The sequence below is a fragment of the Acinonyx jubatus genome, chromosome B1 (assembly GCF_027475565.1).
Source record: "Acinonyx jubatus isolate Ajub_Pintada_27869175 chromosome B1, VMU_Ajub_asm_v1.0, whole genome shotgun sequence".
NCBI classification, from domain to species: Eukaryota; Metazoa; Chordata; class Mammalia; order Carnivora; family Felidae; genus Acinonyx; species Acinonyx jubatus.
Genome location: NC_069382.1, coordinates 137,202,330 through 137,219,730, shown reverse-complemented (window position 1 = coordinate 137,219,730; position 17,401 = coordinate 137,202,330). Strand labels below are relative to the sequence as shown.

Here is a 17,401-nt window from a genome sequence, read left to right as displayed (position 1 = left end):
AGATAGAGAACTAAATTATAACATGTAAAGTGCATTATAAGATTGCTAATAACCTCAAGGTCCTCCCCTTAACTTTAATAGATGACAGAGAAAAACCTATTAACTATCGTATATACAGCTACCAAGCTCTTAGGAAATTTCTGTGCTGTCTTCCAGTATATATTCTACAATTGTAGACTGTAGGAACCCTTACTCGATTAGAGTAAATATAAATAGGCACCAATAAAGTGGATGTTGCCTCAAAGTCTGGTAGCCTTGAATACAGATTTTGTATTTCTAAAATTTCTTGGTGGCCATGAAATCAATGCTGACTTTCCCTATTAGGCAAAAACAAGATAGCAAATCAGACCCCCTCTTTAATTCTGAAAATTTAATGTGATTTTATTAAGAGGTTCAATACAATATCCATAAAGAAGCACTTCTGTATTTCTGGCATTTCTATCCGATTTCTCAGCCTCCTTTCCCACGGATGCTAACCCACCTTGTATGCAGCAAACCTTATGGTTGGAGGACACAGGCTCCTTAGATGAGCCCAACATTTTCCTCAAAAACACAGACTCTGTACTCCAGCATGCCCAGAGCACAGGAACAGAATGGCCCTTCTTAGCTTGTTCTGAGAAACGGAAACCACCATACAAGGCACAAGGCTACAAGTGAAAAACAACAATGATGAAATAAGCTGGCCTGAATGGACCCAACAATCCTGTCTTTATTTTTAGAACTGCTCTGCACTTCATTATCAAATTCAGACAAATTCCAGATGATCTTTGAACGACATTCCTTTCTTGACAGAGTTGAAGACAGATGACGTACAATGGTCTCTAGTATCTCCTGCTCGTAACTAGAACAGGAAAGAAGGAAATAGAAACGCTTTCTATGCTTTCTTTAATAACAGTGGAAGTATAAATTGTCAGACTCTAAAAGTCAGCTGGTAATTTTTGCTGCTGAATATGCATCACTGAAAAGGGGAATCATTTGTACTTTTTAAGATCACTTCTCAGTGAATCCACTTTTCACAAAGCAACTGAAGCTTTAGTGATTAGGAAACAAATACAGTAAAATTTTATATCTGAGACATTCTGGATGAGGCCTATTTAAACTCAGAAATGACCAAAAAGATTGATTCCATGGTCACCCACAGACCTTTCAATGCCCAAAGACCTCCTCTTGGTCTGTTATTTTATCTCCTATAATCAACACTCATTCCTCTGAAGACTGTGTACCTTTGTTCAATTAAGAATTGGGGAAAGAATTGAGGACCACTGTCAAAGGTTAACATGCCCTCTTGGAGGGCAAGTATCTCAAATCAGTGACCTCCTTAAATATTTTAACACGATACAGGTAACAAGACTCTGAAAGGAACAAAACAGAAAAGTTTTGCTAAAGGAATATGGAGCTAAAAAGGTTCTGACAAAAATGGAGCATTATAGCATTCACTTTGGCCGATCTGAGGTAAAAGAACAGTGAGCCACACAGACGGAGGGGTCAAAGGAAAACCGTAAAGCCTCCAAATCTACTCTACCTGCCAGCAAGTCTGAGGGAATCTATTTTAAAATAGATCCCTTAAGGAGATCAGTTCTCAATTTCTTTATTAGTTATTTCAGGCACACCTCTGGCAGCATTACTGAAAATGTTTCAAACATCAAGAAAAATTATGAGAGGCTTAAAGACGGAATCCACTGGAAACTGTAACCATTTTTTTAAAAATTGCTTAGAATAAGATAAATCAAGAAATTACAATGAGGGGGCGCCAGCGTGGCTCAGTCAGTTAAGCATCGGACTTCGGCTCAGGTCACGATCTCACAGTTCGTGGGTTCGAGCCCTGCTTGTCTCTGTGCTGACAGCTCAGAGCCTGGAGCCTGCTTTGGATGCTGTGTCTCCCTCTCTCTGTGCTCCTCCCCCACTTGTGCTCTGTCTCTCTGCCTCTCTCAAAAATAAGTCAACATTAAAAAAAAAGAAATTAGGGGCGCCTGGGTGGCGCAGTCGGTTAAGCGTCCGACTTCAGCCAGGTCACGATCTCGCGGTCTGTGAGTTCGAGCCCCGCGTCAGGCTCTGGGCTGATGGCTCAGAGCCTGGAGCCTGTTTCCGATTCTGTGTCTCCCTCTCTCTCTGCCCCTCCCCCGTTCATGCTCTGTCTCTCTCTGTCCCAAAAATAAATAAAAACGTTGAAAAAAAATTTAAAAAAAAGAAATTACAATTAGATTTTCCAAAGGTCATGTCAAAGAATATGCAACCCAGAATGACCTGTGTGAATTTCTAAAATTGTCTTAGTTTTGTCTCTTCTACCAATATTGACCATAATTAAATCAGATCTCAAAATATTTAAGACAAATGTGTGTATCTTGACTTTCTCTTTTAATTTGATGTAATCCATCATATAGTTCAAAAAGACAGTTCCAATAGCAAAATCAAATCATTAATTCTTGTGGCGTTCTCCATAAAACTGGAGAATAAATAACTTTAAGTACTATTGATGGTATACATCTCTGAAGCCAGACCCTATTTATCCCTTGTAAGGTATTTTGATTTTAAAGAAAAAGGTTCAAAATTATTTAGAAATTTATTTTCTATTCAAGTCTGAGATTAAAGAAATCACACTACATTAAGCAGAAGCTAAGAACAGCTAAATATTGATTATATAGTGCAATATATTGTATAATATACATTTATACATTTACATTCATTTATACATTTATATTCTTATATAATATATAAGAATACATTTACATTAGTTTAATATTAATACTTATTTTAATAAAATGAATTTTATAGAAATGACATTACTGAATGGAAAAGTGACTCCGGTAACACATTCATTGAAAGGCAAGTAGTTTGGGGACACCTGGGTAGCTCAGTTGGTGGAGCATCTGACTCTTGGTTTCAGCTCAGGTCATAATCTCACAGTTTCATGGGTTCGAGCCCCACATCAGCCTCTGCACTGTCATCTTGGGATTCTCTCTCTCTCCCTCTCTCTCTCTCTGCCCCTACGCCACTCATGCTGTCTCTGTCTCTCTCAAAAATAAATAAACTTAAAAAGAAGAAAAAAAAAAAGAAGGGTAAGCATTTTAGACAATGAGTCATAAAATTGGACTCATCATCTAAAGTAATTCAGTTGAATTCCCCACAGGACATTACCTACCCCCTTCTAAAGTTTGTATTGATTTTTTTAAATATATTTCTTTGGACCTTATGTTATATTAGTTGAGTATACGAATCACCTCCTCTATTAAAGACAAACTCTTTTGGGGTATAAAAATAGGATATTATACTATACAACCCTTTAGAACTAGCAAATTGTTTTGTACATGTAGTACAACCGATAAATGCTTAGGGAATACAGGTTACATGAATTAATGAGAATATAAAAAATGTCTTTCTAGTAAGCAAAGCAACAACCATATTATGACTATGATAAAGCAGAATAAAGTTATGTGAAAAAGCCAGTAAGTTGTGAATGTTGGAAATCCAGAAACCCATAATTTGAGAGGAAGTTCACCCAAACCACGCAAAACATTTCCAAATGAAAAACAATCAAAGAGAGGGACGGAGAATGCACTGGGGAGAAATTGAGACAGGAGAGTGTATGCATTTTTAAAAAATAAAATTTGTCCTAAATTGGATTTTTCCATCTAGGGTTTACCATGTTCCTGTATTAAGAAAATAACACCTGGGTAGCTCAGTCAGTTAAGCGTCTGACACTTGGTTTCAACTCAGGTCATGATCTCACAGTTTCTGAGTTCAAGCCCCGTGGTACAGTTTGCACAGACAGCACAGAACCTGATTAGGATTCTGTCTCTCTCTCTGTCTCTCTCTCTCTCTCCCTCCCTCTCTCTCTCTCTCTCCCCATCCCCTGTACACATGCTCTCTCTCTCTCTCAAAATAAATAAATAACCATTTTTTTAAAAAAGGAAAACAACTGGAAATTCAAATAATTCAATGTTTGTATGTATAAACAGTTCCATAAACACAAAACAGTTTATAATTTATTTTCACCAAGTAATTGCACAAGTTCAAATGTTCAAGATATCAAAATAGGCCCATTATATTAAAATTGTCATCACTAAATGACAACTGACAGAGACGGCAAATATTTTAAACACTCTAGCTAATTTTTACTAAATTAAATACTGTTATTGATTGATTGAACACTGGATCAGGTGTCCCATCTATGATAATTGATGCATTATCTTTCATATCTGCACTTCCATCATTTGTACAACAGAGCATCTTGTAAGGATGTTTCTTCAAATATGTGTTGCCATCTGTCTTCATTATATCTCAATAGACGCAGAAAATAGTTTCCACTAAAGGTTGGCCTTGGTTGACATCAGAGAGAGCTAATAGCACCATAGACCAAATTTAAAGACATGCCAAGTGCTATTAATAAAACCAGGGCACTGCACACACTAGATGCAAAACTGCATCATTTGAGATTCTGAACTGTTTATATATATATATATGTGTGTGTGTATATATATACATATATATACATATATAATATAAATTATATATGCATATATACATATATATAATATAAATTATATATATGCATATATACATATATAATATAAATTGTATATATGTATATATATAATATATATTATATTTTATATATTTATATATTATATATAATATACATTATATGTAAGTATATATACATATATAATATACATTATATGTATATATACATATACATATAATGTATATTATATATAATATATATAAATATATTATAATTAATATATAATATAAATTATATATATGTATATATACATATATATAACATAAATTATATATATGTATATATACATATACATATGTATATATACATATATATAATATAACATATATATGTATATATACATATATATAATATAAATTATATATATAATTTATATATATTTATATATATTATATATATATTATATATAAATATATATAATTTATAAATTATATATATAATGATAAATTATATATAATTTATATTATATATATGTATAGATATACATATATATTATATACACACACACACACACACACACACACACACATATATATAAATTGGCAAAGAACTTGATGGTCACCATGAAGAAAAGTATACTACTGAAGCATCTGTTCACTCACAAGCATCTGTTCACTCAAAAAGTAATATTAGTGTTAAGGGATATTTACAAATGAAAATAATAGGTACATTATTACCTACTCCCTACTCTTAAGTCCTCAAATATTAATATGTGTAACAAGACTGAAATTTACTAAAAGTCAAACTTCCTAAATTTAGTACAAATATCAGCAGTCAAAAATTCAAAAGATTATGAAGGAAACTGAAGAAGATACATTCCGTGCAAATGGATTAGAAGAATAAATATTGTTAAAATGTCAATACCACCCAAAGCTATCTACACATTCAATGCAATCCCAATCAAAATTGCACCAGCATTCTTGAAACTAGAACAAGCAATCCTAAAATTTGTATGGAACCACAAAAGACTCTGAATGGCCAAAGTAATATTGAAGAAGAAGACCAAAGCGGGAGGCATCACAATCCCAGACTTTAACCTCTACCACAAAGGTGTAATCATCAAGACAGCATGGTATTGGCACAAAAACAGACACATAGACCAATGGAATAGAATAGAAACCCCAGAACTAGACCCACAAACGTATGGCCAACTCATCTTTGACAAAGCAGGAAAGAACATCCAATGGAAAAAAGACAGTCTCTTTAACAAATGGTGCTGGGAGAACTGGACAGCAACATGCAGACGGTTGAAACTAGACCACTTTCTCACACCATTCACAAAAATAAACTCAAAATGGATAAAGGACCTGAATGTGAGACAGGAAACCATCAAAACCCTAGAGGAGAAGGCAGGAAAAAACCTCTCTAACCTCAGCCGCAGCGATTTTTACTTAACGCATCTCCAAAGGCAAGGGAATTAAAAGCAAAAATGAACTATTGGGACCTCATGAAGATAAAAAGCTTCTGCACTGCAAAGGAAACAATCAACAAAACTAAAAGGCAACCGACGGAATGGGAAAAGATATTTGCAAATGACATATCAGACAAAGGGCTAGCATCCAAAATCTATAAAGAACTCACCAAACTCCATACCTGAAAAACAAATAATCCAGTGAAGAAATGGGCAGAAAACATGAATAGACACTTCTCTAAAGAAGACATCCAGATGGCCAACAGGCACATGAATAGATGCTCAACGTCACTCCTCATCAGGGAAATACAAATCAAAACCACACTGAGATACCACCTCACACCAGTCAGAGTGGCTAAAATGAACAAATCAGGAGAGTATAGGTGCTGGTGAGGATGTGGAGAAATGGGAACCCTCTTGCATTGCTGGTGGGAATGCAAACTGGTGCAGCCACTCTGGAAAACAGTGTGGAGGTTCCTCAAAAAATTAAAAATAGATCTACCCTATGACCCAGCAATAACACTGCTAGGAATTTACCCAAGGGATACAGGAGTACTGATGCATAGGGGCACTTGTACCCCAATGTTTATAGCCGCACTTTCAACAATAGCCAAATTATGGAAAGAGCCTAAATATCCACCAACTAATGAATGGATAAAGAAACTGTGGTTTATATCAACAATGGAATACTACTTGGCAATGAGAAAGAATGAAATATCGCCTTTTGTAGCAACGTGGATGGAACTGGAGAGTGTGATGCTAAGTGAAATAAGTCATATAGAGAAAGACAACTACCATGTGTTTTCACTCTATGTGGATCCTGAGAAACTTACCAGAAGACCATGGGGAGGGGAAGGAAAAAAAGAAAAAAAGAGGTTAGAGAGGGAGGGAGCCAAAACATAAGAGACTCTTAAAAACAGAACAAACTGAGGGTTGATGGGGGGAGGGAGGGAGGGGAATGTGGGTGATGGGCACTGAGGAGGGCACCTGTTGGAAGGAGCACTGGGTGTTGTATGGAAACCAATTTGAAAATAAATTTCATATTTAAAAAAAAAATTCAAAGGAATCCCGAAAAATGGTAATAATAATTATCATTTATTGGGGACTAATTATGTTCCAGGAAGTGTGCTAAGCACTTTATCTAAATCTCTTCAGTTAATCCTCTCAAGTCTTATGAATACATAGTATTTTCTTGTTTATTTATTTATTTTGAGAGAGAGAGGGAGAGCATGTGTGCAAGAAAGAGAGAGGGGAAGGGGCAGAGAGAGAGGAAGAAAGGGAATCCTAAGCAGGCTCCCTGTGCTTGTCAGCACAGAGCCCAACGCAGGGCTCAATCTTTCAAACCATTAGATCATGACCTGAGCCGATATTAAGAGCCACCCATGGTGCACCCCAAATACATACTATTTTTATCCCCACTTGATTGATGACAAAACTGAGGCTTAGAGAGATATTTTCTTTACTGTTAATTTTTTTTTTTTTTTTTTTTTTTTTTTTTTTGCTAAGAAAGTAGTTTTTAAATAACATAGCAAGATCTTCTCAGGTTTGATTGACTCTAAAGCCTATTGTAATCAGTGCACTCTGCTATCCTCCAGGCTTATGAGAGACAGTCTAATCATTACAAAATCTAATATCTACAAAACCTGTGCAATTTATCTGTCTGTTTTGCCCAGATTCTTTTTACACTATCAAAATGATCTAAATCTATCTCATTTCAAATAAAAATCACAATTCTATTCAGCAATATCACTCACTCCGTCTTTATCTCTTTCCTTCCTGTGTTTTTGTGCACTTCTATGCATTTTATAAGCTGCATCTTTGAAAAACAAAATTTGAATCCTACTATATGGAGTTGTTGTTTGCTTTTTCAGTTAATATAATTACAAAGTTCTCCCCATGTCAAGTAAATAATGGCACATCCGGATAGTTTACAAATATTAAATGATGTCTTAGAACAGTGTTTCTCAAATCTTAATGAGTGTACAAATCACCTAGGATATTGTTAAAATACAGGTTCTGGTTCAGTAGGTCTTGAGAAGAGTCCCAAGATTCTGCATTTCTAACAACCTCCCAAATGATGCCACAGACTGCTGGTCTGTGGGCCACACTGAGTAGCAAGGGTTTAGAAAATATATATGTTCCAGTAATAATGAACACACATAAGTTTCAATGTCTGGCTCATATGCAGTGAAATATCACATCAATGGAGTGATAATCCTTACACACAAGGCAGGAATAATACAAACATTTATCAAGTGTATACTATGTATGCATATAGGCCCAAAGATTATTAAAAATCTAATTACTGGTCAGTGTCAATAGATACCGATATTTCCAAGACTCTGGATGGATACAGACAAAGGACATTCTATAGTGACAGAAAGCAGACCAGTGGCTTCCAGGAAAAAAAGGGAAGGGCAAAGAGGGAGGAAACTTTGGTGGATAAGTTCATGATCTTGATTGTGGTAGTATTTCCATGGATACTTTCTACATAAAAATCTGTTAACATTTATCAAATGGTACACTTTAAATATATGCAGTCTGTTATCTGTCAATTATACTTCAACAAAGCTATCTTAACATGAAAAACAAGTAAAATTTATGTTATATTTTATCTTCAAAACTATTCCATGAAGCTTTCACCCCCATTTTTTAAATTTATTTATTTTTATTTTTTTATTTTAGAAACAGAGAGCACAAGTGGAGGAGAGGAGCAGAGGGAGCCAGAGAGAGAATTTTAAGCAGGATCCATGTTCAGCATGGAGCCCAACACGGGGCTCAATCCCAAGACCTTAGGATCATGACCTGAGTTAAAATCAAGAGTAAGACACTCGACCAACTGAGCCATCCAGCCACCCCTCATCTACATTTGATGGGGTTTTTATAGATTTAAAATTTCGAATTCCACTGACTTTGAATAAATTAAAACTTTATATCATCCTATCAATTAGTAATATATAGGATATGCAAATGCTTAGGGCCCTCTCTTGATTTATTTTTGCTTTCTATTGTCTTATTTTATTATCGCTTTCTATCTCAAATGTGTTTTGTTCAGATAGAACACTTGTACTTCTTACTTCTCAGCATAATCCAGAACTTAAAAGACAAGAGAGGATGGGGCGCCTGGGTGGCTCAGTCGTTAAGCGGCCGACTTCGGCTCAGGTCACGATCTCACCGTCCGTGAGTTCGAGCCCCGCGTCGGGCTCTGTGCTGACAGCTCAGAGCCTGGAGCCTGTTTCAGATTCTGTGTTTCCCTCTCTCTCTGCCCCTCCCCTGTTCATGCTCTGTCTCTCTCTGTCTCAAAAATAAATAAACGTTAAAAAAAAAAAAAAAAGACAAGAGAGGCTATGCTAGAACCACAAAAGGTCCTAACTCTGGTTTGAGGGCACCAGAAGCACTTGGAAAACTAAAATCAAACTGTGTTTAGAAAACTTAATTTGTTACTCCATCGTAGAACACATATTTTTTTTTTCATAAAAGTAATGATGTCAATGGCATTGAAGGGTATTTCGGTTTCATGTGTTTCTAGAACTTGCCTGAGTCCTGGGAACAGAAAGGACATTTGGAGCCAGAAGGACATTTGGGGTTTTTTTTGTTTTGTTTTCTTTCATTTTTCTCCATTTTTTCTGGATGTGGAACTGGCTTTAGGAGAATTTTTGATACAGAGTAAGTTAGTCCTTGTGCCTCCCTCACTCATGGTGTCACCTAGGTTACTAGACACACAGATATCCCTTTTCTAAATGCCATCACTGTCCAGGTTTTCTGCTGCCCAAAATATTCTATTTCAATGAGGCTGTTCTCATTTCATGAACTTATTCACACTAATACATACATAAGTATATGAAATGATGGCCTTTCAAACAACCTAGATGGGGTTATACCTTGAAGAGAAATTTTTTACCCATAAAAATCCCTACATATGGAAATTCAGGTAACACAACCATTTAGTAAAGCAAGAAATGCAAGCAGCATGAGGGAAAACGTTCTCTAAAATGGGATGCCTACATCGGAAAATGAGGTCTGTTTATATGTCTGCATGACAGAGACTTGTTCCTCTGTTATTCTTTTTCTTGGTTTCTTTCTCTCCTACATTTGTGAAAACTTTGTAACCTACAGTTGCACCCACAGGGCCAGGCTGGGTAGGAAATGAAGGTATGAACTTCCAGGAGAGAGAGATCTAAGCAAAGTAGCCATTGGTATACACAAGGCCATCTGCAAGACTTGCGTTTATAAGCCAGTGCAAATCTATAATAGAAAAGAAGTTAAAATACATAGAATTCTAAATTCTGGTTCTTTGTGTAAAAATTCTACATTCCAACATGTTGTCCCAAACTGTGAATTAAATGCCTAAAGATGGTTTTATATATTTAATCTCTATAATCACAGTCACTGTCCTTTCTCGTTATCAAAACTTTCTGTCTTATTTAAAATGTGTTTGTTTTGGGATGCCTGGGTGGCTCAGTCGGTTAAGCGTCCGACTTCGGCTCAGGTCATGATCTCACAGTTCGTGGATGTGAGCCCCGAGTTAGGCTGTGTGCTGACAGCTCAGAGCCTGGAGCCTGCTTTGGATTCTGTGTCTCCCTCTTTCTGCCTCTTCCCCCACTCTCTCTCTCAAAAATAAACATTAAAAAGAATTTTAAATGTATTTGTCTTGAATGCTTTCTTTTAAATGTATGATAAAAAGTCTGCCATGCATTATGATAATAAAGTCAAAACCTAAATATTTCCCCTCTTCCAAGTTGTTTGGGGTAAAACTCCAAGTGGAACAATAGCATTCACTCTTACAAACTGTCATTATTTTTTTGTTGCTAACTGGTTGTATATAATTTTAATTCACTATTTGCACAATTCTGATAATCAAAATTTCTCATTAGTTCCGTGTACACTGTAAATACTAATTTCATGGAATTTCTCTATTGGGCAAGGGAGGGGGAGAGAATAGATAAGGTTATTTATGCCTCCTTCTGGGTTGGTTGTTGGTTAGCAGTAAGACCAGATGCAGCCTTAGGAGTCAGCTCTGACCTTGTGCCTGCTGGCCTCTCTGAGACTATAGATGTTTGGCAGAAGATCAAAGTAGATCCCTTTGTGCTGTCGCTTCTCTGCAGAGCTACTTGAATGAAGTACCAGAATGGTGTTTCACCCTGACTACTCCAGGCATGTTCCAAATTAATTTGGATTGAATCTACATCTACTGTCATGTGGTCCGGTTGCAGGATTTCATGGTATGCCAAATTTACATATAAAGTAACAAGCGGCAGAGATGTATCCTGAAGCTAGAACCGGCAATATTTGTGGGAGCACAGGTAAGGACAACTGCTAAGTCAGACACAACTCTTTCAAGAATCTCATTGGTTACAAAGCGATTTTTTATCTTGTTTGTCTTTAAAGTTACAATCAGTTCTTTATATGTATGGAATAATAATCAGGCAAAATGACAGCATTATTGAGGAACCATCTACAACAGAAATAACCAGACAGCATCATATTTTATCTCTTCTTTCTTAGATATTTTAAGAAGCATATTAAACCATGTAATGAGATCTTATAAATTCCTCAACATATTTACATCATGAACACAGGCTATAATTATAGATATGGGGCATGGAAGAAGTAGTGAAAGCCATATTATGGCCTGAAAAAAATGCATACAATGTATATAGTTGTGGCCTTTTTCTTCTGGCCTTTATGATAAAATGGGATTAATTAGTGGAGAACCCTGGTTGAGATATACCCAAGATAAAATTTAGCAGAAATTAGTTAAGATGGGGAAATGAAGTCAAAGTATGACTTAGGACATACCATGTCTCTCAAGTTTATGTTGAAATATCTAGGTTTTATGATTTGAGAATCAAGCATTCAGTTAAAAAAAAGAAAAATTTCCCACAACTAAGATAAACCAAAATAGATTTTAACATCTGTACTTTTTCCAATTTCTAAATGGCAATAGAAAGGTTATAATATTGGAAAATAGAATAGAGCCTATTCCAGAAGAAACTAGGTAAACATTTCTCTAATGAATGATAATGCCATATATTCAAAACCAATCTAATATAAAAAGCAGATAGCACAATATATTAAAAATAGCAGCTGCTCAATTAATGTTTATTGAATTAATTGAAAGAGTACCTGTAAAACTTTCTAATAAAAATCATGAGCATTTTGACTATAAGACAAATAAATGAAGTGTGTAACACTGAACAGTTAAGCATACAAAAAAATACAGAGCTTAATTAGGTGCTACTTGAATTAATCAAATCACATCTTCAGTCACACACATGAAGAGAAAGCTTATTTGCATAGTACAAATTTTGGTAATCACTCGCACCCATAAAGCAGCAAACCAAATGGAAAAAAAATAAGGAACAATAAAACAATGCGAAAAGAAACATGAATTTAATATACATATCTTCTTTTTTTAATGTTTATTTATTTATTTTGAGAGAGAGTACAAGCAGGGAAAGAGCAGAAGGAAAGGGAGAGAGACAGGGAGAAAGAATCCCAAGAAGGCTCCCGGCTGCCAGCCCAGAGCCTGAACAGGACTTGAACTCATGAACTGTGCGATTATGACCTGAGCCAAAACCAAGAGACAGCCTCAACCAACAGAGCCACCCGGTGCCCCTAATATACGTTATTTTCTTAAGAAAAGAAGGTTAATTCTAGATAGGATATGTGAAAAGAGAAATAAATAAATAAATCCCACTGAATGGTTTCCTTTGTGATCTCATTTTTAAAGGTCTATTCTAAATATTAGAGATTTTTCCCCAAAAATAGAATATTGCATTACACTTAAATTCAACTGCTACCCAAACATCTATAACATTTTTTAAACATCATTAAAAATTAAAAATATTCATCCTAGCAATAAATTTTAACACTGACTTTGGGTATATAACATCATCTACAGTAGAACATTATAGATAATTTACAGGCATCCAAGGTATATCTTTAACAGATAGAAACCGCGAATTTCCATGACATACAACATGTCAGAAAATATCTGTAAGGATAAGAATAAGTCTAAAAAAGCAAGCATTTTTTTTCCTTACTCAGGGAGTAGTTTTAAGGATTCCAAGCTTCTATCTCATAAGGAAAAATCACTGAACAGCATTATTCCAAAGGTCCCAACAAAATGAAGCCTTAGTAATTAACCATATATTTGCATAAAATAAGCAGCTAAAACAATTGTAAGGATGTTTTCACAGTCTTTTCTTGTTTGCTTTTTAGCTTTCAGTGTTCAGATGATCTTTATTTTCTCTCTGGCTGCCAAACATCCCTATCAAATATATTTTTCTTTACGAGGTGATACATCAATGAAAAACAATTATAATTTGTAATCATAGGGCACCTGGCTGGCTCAGTCAGGAGAGCATGTGACTCTTGATCTCAGGGTTGCAGGTTTGAGCCCCACATTGGGTGTAGAGATTACTTAAAAATAATAAAATCTGGGTGGCTGGGTGCCTAGGTGGCCCAGTCAGTTAATCATCTGACTTCGGCTGAAGTCATGATCTCATGGTTCATGAGTTTGGGTCCCACATAGGGCTCTCTGCTGTCAGTGCAAAGCCTGCTTCAGATCTTCTGTCCCCTTCTCTCCCTGCTCCTGCCCTGCTTGTTCTTGCTCTCTCTCAAAACAAATAAATGAACTTTAAAAAAATAATAATAAAATCTTGGGGCGCCTGGGTGGCTCAGTCGGTTAAGTGTCCATATCTTGATTTTGGCTCAGGTCACACTTTCACAGTTTGTGGGTTCCAGTCCTGCCTCAGGCTCAGGGCTGACAGGGCAGAGTCAGCTTGGGATTCTCTCTCTCCCTCTCTGCCCCTCCCCTGCTCACACACTTCACTCTTTCTCTCTCAAAATAAATAAGTAAACTTAAAAAAAATAATAAAATCTTTAAAAAAAAGTAATTTGTAATCACATGTTTTGGTTGAGTTCATTTCTAAAAAGTGCTTGAAGCTTCAAAATACCAGTTGCTCAATACAGCTCATTCTGCACTGGCCCATTGCTAAAAATGGATTCTCTCTTCCTTCCAAGTAAGCGAGTTGTATAAGCACAAGTGACAAATTTTTAAACAAACTTTTACTCTAAGAAATCTAAGGAAGAATGTGAGTTATAATCATTGCCTTTTACTCTTCTCAGCTCCAAACATAACAGATGAGTCGTTCTGATTATACTGTTGGTGACAATAATGCCCATATCACAAATTGTGAAACAAAAACCCCAAATGACATTTAGGTCCTCTGCATCTCACAACTACAATTTTCAAAAACGATTCATATTAGCAAGTCTTCCTTTCTTGCTACAACATAGAAATCTGCCAAAAATGGTTGCGATTTGAAACAAAAGCTTATCATCTTTTTTTTTTTTTTTTTTAGTCAACACAAACTCAGAATAATCATTTAGTGCTTTCTTAAAGGATGAAGAATCTCCATAAAAAGCACACTGAAGTTATGGATAAAGTTATAACAAATGAACTATTTGTTTCAGAATCTAAAGAAATTGAGTTCCAGCAAGTTTTTCACTCTGATGCATATATTATTTCATATTAGTCCTATTTGCCCACTCTCTTGTTTTCTTAACTAAAACATGAAATCCATCTGTCATTCTAAGTCAATATTTGTCCTATCTGATTTTTTAAAATCCATAGTGGCAAATAAAATATTTCCCTATGTAACAAGAATAGTAAAAAAAAAAAAAAAAAAGCCTTATCAACTCTTCTATTTAGTTTTACATTCAAACAAACATGCCTCAAAGCAGTCAACTCAGAAAAGTCAAGGGTACCATACCTATCCTTGTAACCCAACACCATAAACGTGTGTTAAACATAGTTAGTTTAAAAAAAAATGCTTCCAAATAAATTGAGAATTATTATATTTGGGTAAAAATAAGATATAACTCAGAAATCATGCATTTATCTATTATAATTCATATTGGTGGTACATTTAATTCATAAATCTTAATCACTGTAGCCTCCTTTTCAATGTCCTTCTACTTGATTGAATTTGTTTTCAAGAAAAGGTAAGCCTCCAAAGGTCATCTTTTGTAGCCCAACAGATTGATGTTAAAAAACAACCTTCTGGCACTTGAGTTTGGCTATGTAATGCTATGGCTAGTTTAGTTTTCTCACAAAATATCACAAAGCTGTATTTATTCAAAGTAGGTTTGATTTTCTTAAACTATAGTCCCAACCACATAAAGAAAAAGAATAATATTGTTATCAAGTAAAATTATCATGCAAATGCAAACAGAGCATTGGACTATAGACATCAAGATAAGATTATAAAATTTCAGTACATAAAATGAATAACTTAAAACAAATTTTCTATTTGTATTTTTTAGTTAATTAACATCCGGAAGGAATGAAGTGTCTAATTAGAATATACGTCAGAGATGCCTGCGTGACTCAGCCAGTTAAGCATTCCACTTGTGATCCTGGCTCAGGTCATCCATCATCTCAGGGTCATGAGATCAAACCCTGTGTCGGACTTCATGCTGAGCACGGAGCCTGCTTAATATTCTCTCTCTCTCTTCCTCTCTGTCCCTCTCCCCCACCTGCACTCTCTCTGTCTTAAATAGAATAGAATAGAATAGAATAGAATAGAATAGAATAGAAGAATAGATGTCAAAAATATTTAAATGTATTTGAATATAGTGGACTATAATAGCTATTGATTTTTTTTCCCTACCCAGAACACTTTTTCACCCTTAACATGTCTATGAACAGTGTTTCCTTTCTAATGAGAAAGTGTTCTCCAGTCCATGTGGTCTGAGTGATGCTATGGATCATGATACCTCCTCCTTCTCTGCCTTGCTGTCAATCTCTTATCATGGGGTAGGCATGATGCTCAGGCTGGCCCAAATATGTTGACAGGGATGAGCACTTTACTCAACTGACTCACTCAGAGTCCTTATCTGGGACAGAGTATACTGATGCCCCAGAACAATAGCTCTCTCTTTCCAATATGCTTGGTAATTGAGGCCCATAGAAGCCTGAAACCTTTGGCAATTACCTTTATCGGACACTCATTTGAACAAGAAAAGTATGAGGCTAATAAAATCATGGGTAAATTTTACAAAGAGAGATCCTAAGAACATAGACCGATTCTCTGGATCCAATTGTACTTGAGGTAATTTCCTCCCTCTGCACCACCCAGTTATATCAGCCAATAACTTTTTTTTTCCTCTTAAGCTAGTATGAATGTGGTTTTTATAAACAAAGTCATAATACAGTGGAATATAAATAAGAAGATGAAATAAAAGTTATATGGAATCATGTTAATTCAAAATATTCTCTGGCAAAGAAAAAAATTGATTTTTTTAATCTTTACATACACCATAACTATATTATAAAACTATGAAAATATGTTCAAAAAGCACTGATTTTATTTTCCATTCATTGATAAATATAAATTAACCAATAACTATTTACCCAGTGCTATATTAGGCACTAGACAAAAAAAGGATTAGGAGGAAATACAGTCCCAACCTTCCTGCCATTAATGTGAAAGATGTTATAATGAGACACTTCATCTATATTCAGTACTAAAGATTCTTGGATAAATAGAAGCCCAGAAGAAGCTGATTTATTGTGAGCCTCATATTATAGTCAATCTTTTGTTAAAAAGAGCCCTAGAAACTGGTTTCCAATTTTGAGTAATCCTACCAGTTTGGGGATTTTCCTGTGGATATATCTTTACAGTTAGCTCAGACTTTAGATTTTTTTCATCAAACCATGATTTTATAGAGATTTTCACAACTAAGCAGTCAACATTCGTAGCAGAACCTGCTAAAATCACTTAAACTGAGGTCTTATCAGAATGTTCATTAGGTACCTCTTCTATGAAAATGATTTGCAGTAAAGAAAACAATTTTGCAGTATCTTCTCATCTCATTAAAACATAATGTAGACACCTTTCTTAGAAACTTTTCAAAACAACAATAGACATTACTGAGAAAAAACAATTTGGCTGCAAAGGTCAGATGAAGCTTACATTTCCAGTACTATGAATGAAGCTATTTTTTGAAATGTATATTGCACTTTTTCCCCCTTTATAAACAACCTATTACAGTTTTATTTAAATGTCCTACACGTATAAGTGATCATTTCCTTCCTATTTATGTTCCTATACTTCCCTGTTAGGTACTTAGGAACTCTGGCATTAGCTGCCATCACCTAGGATATAGTGTTCTTAATTCTTTTGGATCAGGGTTATTTATAAAACCAGTTTCACAACTGATTTATCTCTTCTGCTTAATACATTCTGAGGTACTCTATAAAAAAATTGTTGAAATAATTGCAAAGAGTATAACATCCCATGGCCTTGCTTTTAGGGGAAAAGAAAAGGAGAGAGGGGGGTTTTCCACAGAGAATTTTTATTTTTATTCTTTCCATATTATTCACCAATCTGAGGTGTTATTTTATTTTGAATGCTACCATCCAAAGCACTGCATTATGAAACACTGAACCAGTACCC

The 17,401-nt window shown here is 35.2% G+C and overlaps 1 protein-coding gene across 1 annotated transcript in view; it reads right to left on the bottom strand.

The window, feature by feature from the left end:
• The window catches only part of ANTXR2 (ANTXR cell adhesion molecule 2), a 151,924-nt gene that overhangs the window by 108,374 nt on the left and 26,149 nt on the right, over positions 1-17,401 (bottom strand). The gene's annotated exons all lie outside the window — the stretch shown is intronic.